This window comes from Aquarana catesbeiana, linkage group LG04, assembly GCF_042186555.1.
Source record: "Aquarana catesbeiana isolate 2022-GZ linkage group LG04, ASM4218655v1, whole genome shotgun sequence".
Taxonomy (NCBI): domain Eukaryota; kingdom Metazoa; phylum Chordata; class Amphibia; order Anura; family Ranidae; genus Aquarana; species Aquarana catesbeiana.
Genome location: NC_133327.1, coordinates 35770444 through 35788618, shown reverse-complemented (window position 1 = coordinate 35788618; position 18175 = coordinate 35770444). Strand labels below are relative to the sequence as shown.

The 18175-nt window shown below is 45.5% G+C and overlaps 1 protein-coding gene across 3 annotated transcripts in view; it reads right to left on the bottom strand.

Annotated features, from left to right (window-relative positions):
* The window catches only part of LOC141139158 (DNA (cytosine-5)-methyltransferase 3A), a 390588-nt gene that overhangs the window by 368924 nt on the left and 3489 nt on the right, over positions 1-18175 (bottom strand). The gene's annotated exons all lie outside the window — the stretch shown is intronic.

Below are 18175 nucleotides of genomic sequence, written 5' to 3'. Positions count from 1 at the left end.
TACAGGTTACCACTTTAGATTTACAGAGGAGGTCTACTGCTAAAATTACTGCCCTCGATCTGACCTTCGCGGCGATACCTCACATGCATGGTGCAATTGCTGTTTACATTTGACGCCAGACCGACGCTTGCGTTCGCCTAAGCGCGAGAGCAGGGGGGACAGGGGTGCTTTTTTTTTTTTTTTTTTTTTTCTTTATTATTATTATTTTTTTATCTTATTTTTAAACTGTTCCTTTCATTTTTTTTTTTTTTTAATCATTTTTATTGTTATCTCAGGGAATGTAAATATCCCCTATCATAGCAATAGGTAGTGACAGGTACTCTTTTTTGCAAAAATTGGGGTCTATTAGACCCTAGATTTCTCCTCTGCCCTCAAAGCATCTGACCACACCAAGATCGGTGTGATAAAATGCTTTCCCAATTTCCCAATGGCGCTGTTTACATCCGGCGAAATCTAAGTCATAAAATGCTCGTAGCTTCCGGTTTCTTAGGCCATAGAGATGTTTGGAGCCACTCTGGTCTCTGATCAGCTCTATGGTCAGCTGGCTGAATCACCGGCTGCATTTTCAGGTTCCCTGTTGAGACAGGAGAGCCAGAGAAAAACACAGAAGACGTTGGGGGGGGGAGGGGCATTCCCTCCCACTGCTTGTAAAAGCAGTCTAGAGGCTAATTAGCCGCTAGGATTGCTTTAACATGAAAGCCGACCGCTGGCTGAAAAGAATGATACCAAGATGATACCTAAACCTGCAGGCATCATTCTGGTATAACCACTCAAAGTCGTGAATGGCGTACCTGAAGACAAAAAAATGGTTAACAATAAAGCACAGTAAACGGTAAGGTATAAAAAATTGCATACCTGAAAAGCAAACATGATAAAACATAATAACAATAAAACATTGCAGAATAGAATACAGTAAAAAAGAACAGAACAATAGAGAGAGAGAATAGAGAGAGAAAGAACAATAAAACGACAACTATTTTTTTTTTTATTTTATATTTTTGTATGTTTTTTTTTTTTTTTTTTTTACACTTTTTTTTGTAACTAACTTTTATAACTGTAACCGGTTCCAGGTTCGGGTCTCTCAAAATGCGATGGCATCTTGGGAGACCCTGTGAAAGTGTGCCCTAGTCTGTGCAATGCTGTACCCTACGCTAATACTCAACTAGTGTATGGTAGCGTTCAAAACATTCACCAATGCAAAGACCAGGATTGTCAGGACAGGAGGGACAATAATAGAGGGTGTCACGTCTATATCCGCGCTTCCTGCAGACACAACATCTTTTTTGGGGGTTCGTTGGGTAGGGGTACTCGGGAGGACATAAAGAAAATGCCTCTCATGCAGCCGACTGCATTTGGTTGGGGATGTGAATGGGGGAAGTACGGGCGCTGCAGAAGCGGTGGGTTCCCAATTAGGATTGGCGAATGCAGCAGGAAGGGCACTATGGGCACGACGGGCCTGTGTTTGTCTTCTTGGTGGCAGTGGGACACTACTTGTGCTTGCCACCTCACCAGCTTGAACTGCACTTATGGGACTCGCCACGTGACCAAGTGTTACTGCAGTGCTGGTTTGACTACGACCGGGGTGTACTAGGCCGCTGGTGCTTGCCAGTTCACCAAAACGCTACCAAAAAAACTGTTAGCGATCGCAGGGATCAGGCCTGACTCTGCGAACGCTGCAGTTATGCGTTTAGTGTTTTGTAAGTGTCAGTGATCGATCGATACTGCACTTGGGTGGGCTGGGCTGGGCCGGGCGGAGGGGCAAAACGCAGGTGCTAGCAGTTATCTGGGCTGATCCCGCTAACACTGCGTTTGTGGGAACCCTAAACTGCTGGGGACGCTAGTATAGATCTGATCGGATCAGATATTGATCAGTTCAGATACTATACCACTAAGGGAGGCGTATGCTGCGTGCGTGGGTGTTAGCGGTACTGGTGCTAACCTGACGCTGCCTGGGGCTGGTGCTTGCCAGTTCACCAAAACGCTACCAAAAAAACTGTTAGCGATCGCAGGAATCAGGCCTGACTCTGCGAACGCTGCAGTTATGCGTTTAGTGTTTTGTAAGTGTCAGTGATCGATCGATACTGCACTTGGGTGGGCTGGGCTGGGCCGGGCGGAGGGGCAAAACGCAGGTGCTAGCAGGTATCTGGGCTGATCCCGCTAACACTGCGTTTGTGGGAACCCTAAACTGCTGGGGACGGTAGTATAGATCTGATCGGATCAGATATTGATCCGATCAGATACTATAGCACTAAGGGAGGCGTATGCTGCGTGCGTGGGTGTTAGCGCTACTGGCACTAACCTGACGCTGCCTGGGGCTGGTGCTTGCCAGTTCACCAAAACGCTACCAAAAAAACTGTTAGCGATCGCAGGGATCAGGCCTGACTATGCGAACGCTGCAGTTATGCGTTTAGTGTTTTGTAAGTGACAGTGATCGATCGATACTGCACTTGGGTGGGCCGGGCGGAGGGGCAAAACGCAGGTGCTAGCAGGTATCTGGGCTGATCCCGCTAACACTGCGTTTTCGGGAACCCTAAACTGCTGGGGACGCTAGTATAGATCTGATTGGATCAGATATTGATCCGTACAGATACTATACCACTAAGGGAGGCGTATGCTGCGTGCGTGGGTGTTAGCGGTACTGGCGCTAATCTGACGCTGCCTGGGGCGACGCATATCACCGCCGGGCGATCGGGGGGCTAAACCTTTATTCGGTAATAAACGGCAGGTGCCCTGACACTATAAAAAATAAACGAACTAACCAGCGTCACTCGTAACAGTTATACGGTGATCAGTGGTGAAAGGGTTAACTAGGGGGCAATCAAGGGGTTAAAACCTTTATTAGATAGTATATGGGGGTCCCTGACGCTATAAAACGCTGACGGCGAACCTAAATATTTACGTTCCTAACTAGCGTCACCAGCGACACTAATACAGCGATCAGAAAAATGATCGCTTAGTGACACTGGTGACAGGGGGTGATCAAGGGGTTAAAACTTTATTAGGGGGGGTTAGGGGGGTATCCTAGACCTAAAGGGGGGTAATATTCACTGCCCTAACACTGTAACTGTCACAAACTGACACTATGCAGTAATCAGGAAAAAAAAAAAAAAAATACTGCTAATGTCAGTTTGTGACAGGGGGGGGGGGTGATCGGGGGGGGGATCGGGGGGCGATCGGGGGGGGATCGGGGGTGTAAGGTATGCCTGGCATGTTCTACTGTGTGTGTTTGTGTTGTGTGCACTTACATGTCTTCTCTCCTCGGCGCTGGGACGGAAACTGCCAGACTGAGGAGAGATGACATCACATCCTCTGCCTGTGTGAAACTACACACAGGCAGGGGAGGATTCCTATTGGCTGGGAGCGATCGCGAGGGGGGGGGCCACGATCGGATGGTCTCCCCCTCGCCTCCCGATGCTCCTAGTCAGATGCCGACCGCCGGTGGCACCGGGGGGGGTCCGATCGGACCCCCCGCCCGCGGGAGGCAGATCACGTACAGGTACGTGATTCTGCCTGCCCGTGCCATTCTGCCGACGTATATATACGTTAGGCGGTCGGCAAGTGGTTAAAAAAAAATAATAATATCATCGCAGATCGCCGTTATTACTAGTAAAAAAATAATAATAATAATAAAAATGCCATAAAACCATCCCCTATTTTGTAGACACTATAACTTTTGCGAAAACCAATCAACATACGCTTATTGCGATTTTTTTTTTTTTTACCAAAAATATGTAGAATACATATCGGCTTAAACTGAGGAAGAAATTGTTTTTTTTACATATTTTTGGGGGATATTTATTATAGCAAAAAGTAAAAAATATTGCGTTTTTTTTTCAAAGTTGTTGCTTTTTTTTGTTTATAGTGCAAAAAATAAAAACCGCAGAGGTGATCAAATGCCACCAAAAGAAAGCTCTATTTGTGGGGGGAAAAAGGACGTCAATTTTGTTTGGGTGCAATGTCGTGCGACCGCGCAATTGTCAGTTAAAGCGTTGCAGTGCCGAATCGCAAAACGTGCTCTGGTCAGGAAAAGGGTAAAATCTTCCGGGGCTGAAGTGGTTAAGCAGTTGCAATACCTGATGACACTTGAATACCCAGAAAGTGTATCTGAAAGGATATAGTCACTGTTCAACTGACAATTGTCTACGCAGATCCTTCGGTTTTTCCCACAATTCCAATTTCAGCCGATTCAGCAGGAATTGGCCAAAATTCCAGCTATGTATGGCCAGCTTTAGTGCTGGACCCCAACTTTTACCAACAGCCAGTGTGTCCAGCACTAAAGCCCACTGGAGATGCTGTCAAGCAGCCTGCTGCGCTCCACACCTGATTAGAGGTCCTGGATAGCCTTTTTTTGGTCAACGTGACACCACACCAGTCACAGCAGACAGTGCGTCAGGAGTCGGGATGGACTTGATTTTGGTACAACCAACAACTATAAACGTGTTTGTGCATCTATTAACACATGCACACCATTACAAGGTCACTGTAATAGAAAGGGATGAGAAATTCAACAGTTGACACTTGAACAGGGGGTGAGGGGGAAACCCTTGAATGGGGACATCTGGCAGGTCACAGCTAAGAGGGAACTTGCGTGATTTTGCAGAGATTTCTTCTCGCTTCCTGCTGTGTCCCTGGGACAGGGAGTGAGGAGAAATCTCCCCGATGGTTCAGCGACATAAGAAAATGGAAATCACCTCTATTATTTCCGAAATTAAAAAGTGCCACTTGCACCCTCATCGGCTCCCCCTATGGCTCATATCCAGAAATGTAGTCCAGTCCTCAGCTAACCTCATCTTCTATTCCCTATACAGACATTGCTTTTTCATAAAGTGGAGACTCACAGCAGCAGAAAAACCCAAAATGACATGCCTATGAAGGGGAACTTATGGTTAATCAATACAATAAGGGCTGAGGTTAGCGGGAATGGGAAAACGTACTGGGCATGGCTTAATGCTATTAAATAGGCAAGCAGACGGCGACCGTGAGAGAGGGATAAAAGAGATGAAATAAAGAGTGCTTATCGCTTTCCTACAACAGCGGCCTGAATCAAAGCTCAGCCAATCTCTTCACCAGGAGCCGGAGACAGCACAAATGCCTTGTAATCTTTTCCATGGATAATAAACCAGTTTACTTGTTCCTTGATTTTACACCTGACTCCTAGGGAAAAAAATGCACTCAGATGACAGTTTGTAACTCTTGAACCATACAAATACGACTAAGGGGGCTCATTCACACCAGTCAGATCCACTGCAGTGCAATCAGTGGACATGTGTTAACATGCACGGGTGGGGTGGGGATTTACTAAAACTGGAGCACTCAGATCTGGTGCAACTGTGCATGGTAGCCAATCAGCTTCTAACTTCAGCTTGTTCAATTAGGCTTTTACAATAAGCCCCCGCTCACATCGGTGCAATTTGACATGCGATTTCACATGTCAAATCACATGCCAAATCGCAGTCTATTTCCGGCAATGGCACTATTCCAATCGGTGTGACGCCAACTTCATGGCGCCGCACTGATTCCCAAAAGTAGTTTCTGCACTACTTTTGTCGACTTCGGGGGCGATTTCAATAGACATCTGTGCATGAACCCGCAGAGATCTCTTTCAAATTGCCCCCCCCCCCCAAGTCGCACTGAAATGTGGGTTTGAAACTGTGCGAGTTCAGCTGAACTCACACGATTTCAAACCCGACTTCAGTGTGAACGGGCGCTAAGCCCTGGGTCACAGCAGTGTGATTTGTCATGCGATTTGCCAATTTAAAGTCACATGGCAAGTCACACCCCATTCTCACCAATTCGTTGCGACGCGAGTTGCAGTGACTTTGAAAAGGGTTCCTGCACTACGAAGTCGCAAGCCACGATAAAATCAGAGATCCAAATCGCATGGATCTGTGGCTTTGAAATCGTGCTGAAGTAGTGTAGATTCGAAGCCGCACTGGTGTGAACCAGGGCTTAATACTGGAAGCTGATTGGTCACGATGCACAGCTGTAGCACATTCTGTGTGCTGCAGTTTTAGTAAATCTCCCCCGTTGTGTCACACATTAACATGCTTTACATTAGGGCAGCCCATTTATTTATTGGGCTGGCCAACGTACCACAAGGGAACAAATACTGTGCATTCAGCATTTTCAGCACCGCACTGTACTGCATGTTAAGCAACACACATCGATTGGCTAATGAAAGGCAGAGCACTGCACCAACGCATGTAACATGCATTATAGTAACATGTGTGGTACAGTGATAGTGTGATTAGGTCCTAATGTATTTGAAGGGGCTGTCATTCTCATCTCCACATCAAGGGACTTGGGCTCCATGCTCACTAATGTGTTTTTTGATGCATTTTGCATTTTGCAAAAATGCAGGGAATATTTTTTTAACATGGGTTCCTATGGAACACGTTCACATCAATGCATTTTTTTGCTTCTGCGTTTTTGGAAAGGGTCGGAGACTTTTTTTCCCGCAAAATGCAGCACTTTGCATGTAATAGACTTCAATGGACCCGCATCCAAAACGCAAGTTCTGCATTTTACCGTGATTTTGCCACAATGTGCATTTTGCTATTTGTGTCTTTTTTTTTACATTCAATGTATATAGCTGGTTGCTAAACAGCGGGTCAGGAAGCCGGCCGCCGTGTCCTTAGCAAACGGATGAGTCATCAGCTTTCAGCGGGCTTCCCCGTTGACAGCTGAATGTAAAAAAAAAAAAAAAATTGCCGGTGTTCTGCCGAGAAAGTTCCGCTCGGCGGATAAGGACCCCCCTGTACTGTGCGCAGTAGGATCCAGCGGAAATAGCCGAAGGTGAATAGCTGAAAATCAGCTGTACACGGCGCCTGTAAGAGGGCCTCTCGCGGGCTCGCTTCGCTCGCCGCGCTTCGGGCACGGCCTCGCTGCGCTCGGTTCTTTTTGATTCCCCCTCTAGGTCCACTTCAATGGTGGGGAAGGAACCTGGACCTAGGGCGCAGGCGCCATGTACAGCTGAATGAAGAGTTTGAGCTTCGGCTATCTCGGCTGACAGTAGTTCGTACTGCGCAGGCGCTGCGCCTGTGCAGTACAGCGGGGTCCTTATCCGCCGAGGGAACTCTCTCGGCAAGACACCGGCTAAAAGAATTCATGAAAAAAAAGGCGTGGGGTCATCTCCTCCCAGTCCATACCAGGCCCTTCAGTCTGGTATGGATTTGGAGGGGGCACCCCCACGCCAAAATTTTCTTTATAAATGGCGTGGGGTTCCCCCCAAATCCATACCAGACCCTTTTTCTGACTTGCCGGGCTGCATGCTCGGATAGGGTGGGGACAAGCAAGCGCCCCCCTCCCCCTCCTGAACCATACCAGACCGCATGCCCTCAACATGGGGGGGGGGTGCTTTGGGGCAGCGTGTTCGAAGAAGAAGACAGCGGCGCGGGAGAAGACAGCTCCGGGAGAAGACGGCGGTGGGTGAAGACAGCTCGGGGAGAAGATAGCACCGGGAGGGACAGAGGCAGAAGAAGCTGGGACCAGGAGAGATGGCAGCGGGAGAAGACAGTGGCTGGGAGAAGACAGAGCTATTTTTTTTAATAAAGGACTTGTCAAAAATCGGCTCTTGTTTTTTCTACATTTCACTGCTTTTTTGGTGAATGGATAGGGGTACAATGTACCCGATACTCATTCACATATGGGGGCCGCAGACCCTGACAACCACCTGCCAGGGTTGACGAGAAGAGGCCCTTGTTCCCATCAACATGGGGCCGGGTGCTTTGGGGTGGGGGGCGCCCACAGATTGTCAAGTTCAATAAAGCTTTACATTTAAATTAAAAAAAAGCAAACATTGAGATGCATTGTACAATGTGCACCTTAAATCATGCCTGCTGATGTGAATGGGCCCTAAAATAGTAACAGTACCTGTAACTTTACAGATCTAAAATGTTATCAAACATACTCCCCCCCACCCCCCAAACAAAAATCAGATGGAAGAACATATTTCCGGGTCATGTTTTCTTCCCGATGCTGCAACTGCACAAATCTGCTTTCATAGTAAATATTTGCTAATAATCAATCATTGCCAAACACACTGTGCCATGTTTACCCTCAATGAAGGCCTTATTCCTCATCTCTGAGGCTTCTACTGCTCACCTCTGTCAGAGAATGCATGGTGCCTGGCTGTCTCCGAGTTCTGTAGTTTCAGCCAGAAGCCCACAACAAGCATGGAGTCAGTGAAGGAGAAGCAGTCACAATATAATGCCTTCCATAGGATTGTCCCCGTCCCCCTCCTAGGCATGATGTCTTTTATAGAATTGTCCCTGTCCCTCTCCTAGGCATGATGTCTTTTATAGGATTGTCCCGTCCCTCTCCTAGGCATGATGTCTTTTATAGAATTGTCCCCGTCCCTCTCCTAAGCATATTGTCTTTTATAGAATTGTCCCCGTCCCTCTCCTAGGCATGATGTCTTTTATAGGTTTGCCCCCATCCCTCTTCTGGGCATGATGTCTTCTTTAGGTTTGTCCCCGTCCCTCTCCTAGGCATGATGTCTTTTATAGAATTATCCCCGTCCCTCTCCTAGGCATGATGTCTTTATAGAATTATCCCCGTCCCTCTCTTAGGCATGATGTCTTTTATAGGATTGCCCCGTCCCTCTCCCAGGCATGATGTCTTTTATAGGATTGTCCCCTTCCCTTTCCTAGGCATGATGTCTTTTATAGGATTACCCCGTCCCTCTCTTAGGCATGATGTCTTTTATAGAATTGCCCCATCCCTCTCCTAGGCATGATGTTTTTTATAGAATTATCCCTGTCCCACTCCTAGGCATGATGTCTTTTATAGGATTGCCCCGTCCCTCTCCTAGGCATGATGTCTTTTATAGGATTGCCCCGTCCCTCTCCTAGGCATGATGTCTTTTATAGGATTGCCCCGTCCCTCTCCAGGCATGATGTATTTTATAGGATTGTCCCCTTCCCTTTCCTAAGCATGATGTCTTTTATCGGATTACCTCTGTCCCTCTCTTAGGCATGATGTCTTTTATAGGATTACCCCGTCCCTCTCCTAGGCATGATGTCTTTTATAGGATTGCCCCATCCCTCTCCTACGCATGATGTATTTTATAGGATTGCCCCGTCCCTCTCCAAGCATGATGTATTTTATAGGATTGTCCCCTTCCCTTTCCTAGGCATGATGTCTTTTATAGGATTACCCCGTCCCTGTCCAGGCATGATGTATTTTATAGGATTGTCCCCTTCCCTTTCCTAAGCATGATGTCTTTTATCGGATTACCTCTGTCCCTCTCCTAGGCATGATGTCTTTTATAGGATTGCCCCGTCCCTGTCCAGGCATGATGTATTTTATAGGATTGTCCCCTTCCCTTTCCTAAGCATGATGTCTTTTATCGGATTACCTCTGTCCCTCTCCTAGGCATGATGTCTTTTATAGGATTGCCCCGTCCCTGTCCAGGCATGATGTATTTTATAGGATTGTCCCCTTCCCTTTCCTAAGCATGATGTCTTTTATCGGATTACCTCTGTCCCTCTCCTAGGCATGATGTCTTTTATAGGATTGCAAAAATTACAAAAATCAGATGGAAGAACATATTTCCGGGTCATGTTTTCTTCCCGATGCTGCAACTGCACAAATCTGCTTTCATAGTAAATATTTGCTAATAATCAATCATTGCCAAACACACTGTGCCATGTTTACCCTCAATGAAGGCCTTATTCCTCATCTCTGAGGCTTCTACTGCTCACCTCTGTCAGAGAATGCATGGTGCCTGGCTGTCTCCGAGTTCTGTAGTTTCAGCCAGAAGCCCACAACAAGCATGGAGTCAGTGAAGGAGAAGCAGTCACAATATAATGCCTGTCCCCGTCCCCCTCCTAGGCATGATGTCTTTTATAGAATTGTCCCCGTCCCTCTCCTAAGCATAATGTCTTTTATAGAATTGTCCCTGTCCCTCTCTTAGGTATGATGTCTTTTATAGGATTGTCCCGTCCCTCTCCTAGGCATGATGTCCTTTATAGAATTGTCCCCGTCTCCTCTCCTAAGCATAATGTCTTTTATAGAATTGTCCCTGTCCCTCTCTTAGGTATGATGTCTTTTATAGGATTGTCCCGTCCCTCTCCTAGGCATGATGTCTTTTATAGAATTATCCCCGTCCCTCTCCTAGGCATGATGTCTTTTATAGAATTATCCCCGTCCCTCTCCTAGGCATGATGTCTTTTATGGAATTATCCCCGTCCCTCTCCTAGGCATGATGTCTTTTATAGAATTATCCCCGTCCCTCTCCTAGGCATGATGTCTTTTATAGGATTACCCCGTCCCTCTCTTAGGCATGATGTCTTTTATAGGATTGCCCTGTCCCTCTCCTAGGCATGATGTCTTTTATAGAATTATCTCTGTCCCTCTCCTAGGCATGATGTCTTTTATAGAATTATCTCTGTCCCTCTCCTAGGCATGATGTCTTTTATAGGATTGTCCCCGTCCCTCTCCTAGGCATGATGTCTTTTATAGAATTATCCCCGTCCCTCTCCTAGGCATGATGTCTTTTATAGAATTATCCCCGTCCCTCTCCTAGGCATGATGTCTTTTATAGAATTATCCCCGTCCCTCTCTTAGGCATGATGTCTTTTATAGGATTGCCCCGTCCCTCTCCCAGGCATGATGTCTTTTATAGGATTACCCCGTCCCTCTCTTAGGCATGATGTCTTTTATAGGATTGCCCCGTCCATTTCCTAGGCATCATGTCTTTTATAGAATTATCCCTGTCCCTCTCCTAGGCATGATGTCTTTTATAGAATTGTCCCCGTCCCTCTCCAGGCATGATGTCTTTTATAGGATTGCCCCGTCCCTGTCCAGGCATGATGTATTTTATAGGATTGTCCCCTTCCCTTTCCTAAGCATGATGTCTTTTATCGGATTACCTCTGTCCCTCTCTTAGGCATGATGTCTTTTATAGGATTACCCCGTCCCTCTCCTAGGCATGATGTCTTTTATAGGATTGCCCCATCCCTCTCCTACGCATGATGTATTTTATAGGATTGCCCCGTCCCTCTCCAGGCATGATGTATTTTATAGGATTGTCCCCTTCCCTTTCCTAGGCATGATGTCTTTTATAGGATTACCCCCGTCCCTCTCCTAGCATGATGTATTTTATAGGATTGTCCCCGTCCCTCTCTTAGGCATGATGTCTTTTATAGGATTACCCCCGTCCCTCTCCTAGGCATGATGTCTTTAATAGAATTGCCCCCGTCCCTCTCCTAGGCATGTCTTCTATAGGTATGCCCCCATCCCTCTTCTGGGCATGATGTCTTCTTTAGGATTGTCCCCGTCCCTCTCCTAGGCATGATGTCTTTTATAGAATTGTCCCCGTCCCTCTCCTAAGCATGATGTCTTTTATAGGATTGTCCCGTCCCTCTCCTAGGCATGATGTCTTTTATAGAATTGTCCCCGTCCCTCTCCTAAGCATGATGTCTTTTATAGAATTGTCCCCGTCCCTCTCCTAGGCATGATGTCTTTTATAGAATTATCCCCGTCCCTCTCCTAGGCATGATGTCTTTTATAGAATTATCCCCGTCCCTCTCCTAGGCATGATGTCTTTTATAGGATTGTCCCCGTCCCTCTCCTAGGCATGATGTCTTTTATAGTATTGCCCCATCCCTCTCCCAGGCATGATGTCTTTTATAGGATTGCCCCGTCCCTTTCCTAGGCATGATGTCTTTTATAGGATTACCCCGTCCCTCTCTTAGGCATAATGTCTTTTATAGAATTGCCCCATCCCTCTCCTAGGCATGATGTCTTTTATAGAATTATCCCTGTCCCTCTCCTAGGCATGATGTCTTTTATAGGATTACCCCCGTCCCTCTCCTAGGCATGATGTCTTTAATAGAATTGCCCCCGTCCCTCTCCTAGGCATGTCTTTTATAGGTTTGCCCCATCCCTCTTCTGGGCATGATGTCTTCTTTAGGTTTGTCCCCGTCCCTCTCCTAGGCATGATGTCTTTTATAAAATTATCCCTGTCCCTCTCCTAGGCATGATGTCTTTTATAGGATTGCCCCGTCCCTCTCCTAGGCATGATGTCTTTTAGAGGTTTGCCCTGTCCCTCTCTTAGGCATGATGTATTTTATAGGATTTTCTCTGTCACTCTCTTAGACATGATGTCTTTTATAAGCTGTCCTTACCCCTTCCCTGGGCATTTCTGCCATCCAGTGGAAACCTTGTTCCTTGAATGTCCATCATGGGAGGGGTGCAGTTGTTGCACCATAGTGGGCCAGTGTGCAATATAGCTGTGCACTGAGTAGGAAAGCCGGGCTAACAGACAATTACTGCACATGTGCGACTGGCTCAAGTCCAGATGGGTGGTGCCTGTAATTTTTGCTGGTGTCGTCTCTACCCAGCACTGCAAGTCCTTGCTGTCTGCTTTGCCCCTCCCCCGCGCTCCTGGAGCGCTGGGCTGTGGAGAGAGTGGGAGCAGCTGGCTCAGGCTCTCAACAGCTCGCTTAGAGGCTGCGCCAGGTGCCAGTCCAGGGATCTGGGTGGATCCCGACCATATTGTCACAATCTTTCCCCAGCCTGGACCGGCTCTGTGGCTTCAGCCCACTCTCTTCTGTAAACGGGTCACATGAATGCAGAACGAACTGCACTCCTGTGATCCACAGGAGAAGTATAGCCAAACGAGCTTTAGTTGTACGTCGGGAGGGGGGGCTGGAGACCAAGTGGGTCCTCAAAAAGCCCCGGGTCTCGGGCTTGCATAATTCTATTATTAGCCCCCAACCCGAGCGGGGACTGAACTAACCCCGAGCGTGGCCGAGTGACATAGCAGGTCCCTCCTTATGGAGTCTGCAGCGCCTACGATGGACGTCCCACTGGTCCAATGCCGGGACCATGGGGGTGGGAAGGTGGGAATTACAATGTGCCTGCCGCGCCACTGCGAGAAGATCCCCACTAGGCGCTCGGGCGGGTGGCTCTCCTCTCCTGTCCTGTCCTATCCTGTTATGGCTCTGGCTCTGGCTGCCTGGAGTGCCTGCTGTCTACTCTACTGTGATGGGCGTTGGACTGCCATTGACAATGAATGGCACCGCAAGTTCAACACGCTTATTTCCCCGCATCTTGTAATTATGCATGCGTTCACAAAACACTATAGTGTGGATGGAGCCTAAGGGAACTGAATGGCTATGCTTAGAGTTCAGGTTTACCATTTGAACTTGTGTTAAGGGATACATTTCAGGGTAGGTCTGGGTCAAAGGTTGTGTTCATTTAGAGGGTTAAGGGCCCTACACTTATGCAATTTGTTTTGTTCCGAATTCGTTCTTTAACTAATTTCTATAAATTCGTTAATTCGGAAATATCCGAATTAATGAAAACCCATTTAACGAATTTTTCTGAATATTCATAAATTCGAATATTCGAAAAATTCATAAATTCAAAAATTCGGGAAATTTGAAAATCCGAAAATAGGAACGATAATTCAAAAAAATGAAAATCCGAAAATCTGAAATAATAACTAAAAATAACTTAACTATTAAATTATAGGTATTGGAATTTCCTTTCAAATTTGGCTGTTAGTGAATGTAACGAATACGTATTTATCCAAAATAACGAATGCCGCTTCTAAACGAAAGGAAAGTAACAAATTAATAATAATAAATAACAATAATAATAATAAAAACTTTTTTTTATTATTATTATTATTTTTAATATTATTATTAGCCGGGCCGGGTAACAAATACGAATTATCCGAAATAACGAATGCCACATCTAAACAAATGGAACAGAATGAATTATTAATAATAATAATAATAAATTATTATTATTATTATTAATAATAATAATTCATTCCGTTCTATTTGTTTAGAAGTGGCATTCATTATTTTGGATCATTTGTATCATTCACTAACAGCCAAATTTGAAAGGAAATTCCAATACCTATAATTTAATAGTTAGTTATTATTAGTTAGTTAGTTATCATTTTGAATTTTCGGAATTTCTTTCTTATTCTCGGATTTTCAAATTTCAGAATTTTCGTATTTCTGAATTTTCAAATTGACGCATTTACAAATATACGAATATATGAATTTACGAATTTTGATCATAACGAATGACACGAAAAACTAAAAAAAAACCGAATGAAACAAAAACGAAAAAAAAATTTTCGGCAGTGCACATGTCTTAAGGGCCCATTCACACCTATGTATTGTTGTTATGTATTGTGTTATCATGCATTTTACATTTGCTGTGTTAAGAAGCAACTCACTAAAGATAAGGCATGTCAGACTTGGAGTGCACTTCAGCACACAGGTTTTTTTTTTTTATGCCTTTGCATGCATTATTGATGCGTGTTAACGCACATTTTTTGGTGTGGTGTTTTTTTAAATTTTCTACTTTATGCTTCATGTACACAGGATGTTTGAAAACCTCTCTAGAACACTGGAACTTGTTAGCTAGTAACTGAAGTTTAAAAATGTCTGTTTTGCCACTTTTACATGCTGCGTTTTCCAGCATTCATGAGCGTTTGCGTTTGGAAGCGTTTTAGACTTTACACATCAGTAGACTCACTTTCTCTCTCTTTACCATTACAAATGGTCAGCAATGATGTCCTATGGAAAATGCCTATAAACGAAAACGCTTATAAACGCCAGTTACCGCGTTTAGATGCTTTTACACACTGCTAGAAGCATTTGGTGTTTCAAATTCCCCTGAACTCCCGGGAATGCATTTTTTTGGTTTAAAACAAATACTTCTAAACTCAACTGCCTAAAAACAACTATTAACGACCCTGTGTACATGTACTGATATGATAACATAGAGGAGATTTCAAGGGCAGCTGGAAAAAAAGCCCAACTGCTACTAAACGTTCGTTTACCAACAGCAGTGTACATGAGGTCTAAAGGGGTTGTAAACCCTCTATGTTTTTCACCTTAATGCATTCTATGCATTAAAGCAGAGTTCCACCCAAAAATGGAACTTCGCTTTAAGTGAAGGTGACCCCCTGACATGCCACATTTGGCATGACATTTTTTTTTTGGGGGGGGGGGGGGGATACCCTCTTTTTAGAGGCATCCAGCTCCCACTTCCTGCCGGGGCTCCGCGGAGCAGGAAGGAAGTTCACCTCTCTCCCCTCCCTCCGTGCAATCTCCTGGGACACGTCACAGGTCCCAGAAGATTGTCCAGCCAACCATCGCGACCCGCGCATGTGCAGTGTGGCTCGTACATGCGCAGTGCATGCCCGCAAAAGTCAGCAGCTACAAAAACTGTAGCTGCTGACTTTTAATAATCAGACACTCACCTGTCCTACGGTCCAGCGATGCGGGTGTACAAAGCCCCGCTCCTCTCCCCCCCCCTCCTCTCCAGGGCGCTGGCATTCTTACTGTGGGTGCCTGGCTGTGGCTTCACAGCCGGGCATGCACTGCACATGCACGAGCCACGCTGCACGCTGTGAATGGCTGGGCAATCTTCTGGGACCTGTGACGTATCCAAGAAGATTGCAGGAAGGGAGGGGGGAAAGGTGATCTTCCTTCCGGTGCTGCAGAGCCCGGGGAGGAAGTGGGAGCTGGATACCTCTAAAAAGAGGGTATCGCCCCCCCCCCAAAAAAAATGACATGCCAAATGTAGTATGTCAGGGGGTCTCCTGCACTTAAAGTGGAGTTCCATTTTTGGGTGGAACACTGCTTTAAAAACCACTTTAGCCCCAGAAGATTTTACCCCCTTCCTGACCAGAGCACTTTTTGCAATTCGGCACTGCGTCACTTTAACTGACAATTGTGCGAAAGTGCGACGCTGTACCCAATCAAAATTGACGTCCTTTTTTTTCACACAAATAGAGCTTTCTTTTGGTGGTTTTTGATCATCTCCGCGGTTTTTATTTTTTGCGCTACAAACAAAAAAAGCGACAATTTTGAAAAAAAAACACAATATTTTGTACTTTTTGCTATAATAAATATCCCCATTTTTTTTTAAATAACAATTTTTTTCTCAGTTTAGGCCGATATGTATTCTTCTACATATTTTTGGTAAAAAAAAAAAAAATTTCAATAAGCGTACATTGATTGGTTTGCGCAAAAGTTATAGGGTCTACAAAATAGGGGATAGATTTATAGCATTTTTATTATTTTTTTTTTTACTAGTAATGGCTGCAATCTGTGATATTCATCGTGGCTGCGACATTATGGCGGACACATCGGACAATTTTGACACATTTTGGGACCATTGGCATTAATACAGTGATCAGTGCAATAAAAATGCATTGATTACAGTAAAAATGTCACTGGCAGTGAAGGGGTTAACACTGGAGGGCGATCAAGGGGTTAACTGTGTTCCCTAATGTATGTTCTAACTAAAGGGGGGAAGGGACTGACTAGGGGAGATGACAGATCGCTGTTCATACTTTGTATGAACAGACGATCTGTCACTTCTCCCTTTAGAGAACGGGAGCTCTGTGTTTACAGCTCGCCGTGTTACGAGCGATCGCGGGAGCAAGGAGGTCTCGCACTCGGATCGGCTCCGGGAGCGAGCAGCGGGCGCGCGCGCCCCTAGTGGCCGCCTTTGAAGCCCACGTAACATGACGGCGCATTCGCCTGCCCGTGCCTTTCTGCAGCAGTATAACTGCGGCGGCTGGTCGGCAAGCGGTTATATAGTGTTAAATAGCTTTTTGGTTTGAGGTGCTCAGATACAGCGGAATTACTCTTTATTACCTGTTACCAACATATCAGAATGTACGATCTGCCAATGCCTTTAAATGCAGAAAGAATTTGAACATGTTGTATTTTTGAAAACACACGCAGCGCAGAGATAGGAACAGATACTATCTTTACCAAGGCACATGTGTTTTAGCTCCTTGATGTGGCCTGTTCTGAGAAGAATACATTTAAAATAACACAATTCAACTTAAAGTGTGTACAATGCATAAAAAAAAAACAAAAAAAAAAACACGCCAGCGCGCTTTATCATGCATTGACGCACATTCATTTTCTATGCACTGTGCGGTGAACAGTTACAGTGCAGGACTGTTACAAATGACCAGATATGAGCATCAATTATTCCAAAAGTGTCACTTAAATGATGACAAAGTATCAGTTGTTTGTTTCTCTGTAACTGGATCAATAAAGAACTTTTACAAACTGTCTGTACAGCCTCACTGTATTGTCCCTGCCCACCAGTGATTTAAAGTGGATATAAACCCGCTCTCATCCTTTCTAAACTACTGCCACAGTGCATATCTATAAGGATATACATGCCTCCTGCATGTATCCCTACCTGTCAAATGTCTCCCCTCTGTCTGTTATGAGACCCGAAAAACTGCAGATTCTGTGAGTGGGTTTGTTGTCTGGAGCTCGGTGGGTGGAGTCGTGATGTCAGTAGACTCCCTGCCCACCTCTACTCTCCCCATGTCAACATGCATTTTCTCCTGTGTATTTCTTACACTGAACTTCTGCTATGATCACTAACATCCAGAAAAAACCCAGAAAAGTCATCACATGACTTCAGCATGCCCAATCATGCTGAGGTGTGGAGCGGCCAATCCTGGGAGAGCTGCAGAAGAAAGGAGGAGGGGATCTGAAGTACACTGAATGTCTCTCTCAGACTTGTGCATGAGATATGTAAATCACCTGTCATTCACAGCAAAGGGGAAGAACTGACTCCCATTTCTCTGTGTCAGTTTTTATCTCACTGAAAAAAGATAAGAGGATTGCGCAGAGCTGGATTAACCCTTCATGGCAATACTGGGCACAGATGACATGAAATTCTATACTGTACAAGGTGCAAGCCTTAATTAAAACATTTTCTTTTGGGTTTACATCCACTTTAACAGCTCTCACCCATTGTAAGTGACAGGCACACTACCCGGGCAGGTTGGCATCACGACAGAGGAATCCTAGCTACTGGGTTTTAGCCACCAAATCAATAACCCGACCTGACAGCCGCATAGAGACTGCCACTGATGAAAATGCTGGGGTGTCATGCCAACCCTCTGACTTCAATAACACTTTGCATCACTGGCAGCGACAAAAACACAGCGTTTTTTGTCTCTGTGTTTTTGTCGCTTCCCAGGCCAGTGAATAAAATCTAAAGCCAGAGGATCAGCATGACACCAAGACAAATAGATTGTTACCAAGGAGGTCAGCGATGGCAGCTTACCAATGTATCTTACAAGCTTCCTTATAACTACCCCTTTACAGACTGCCCATTACTGGATGCCGGGGGACCCTAGACCACTGAGCAACTTTTA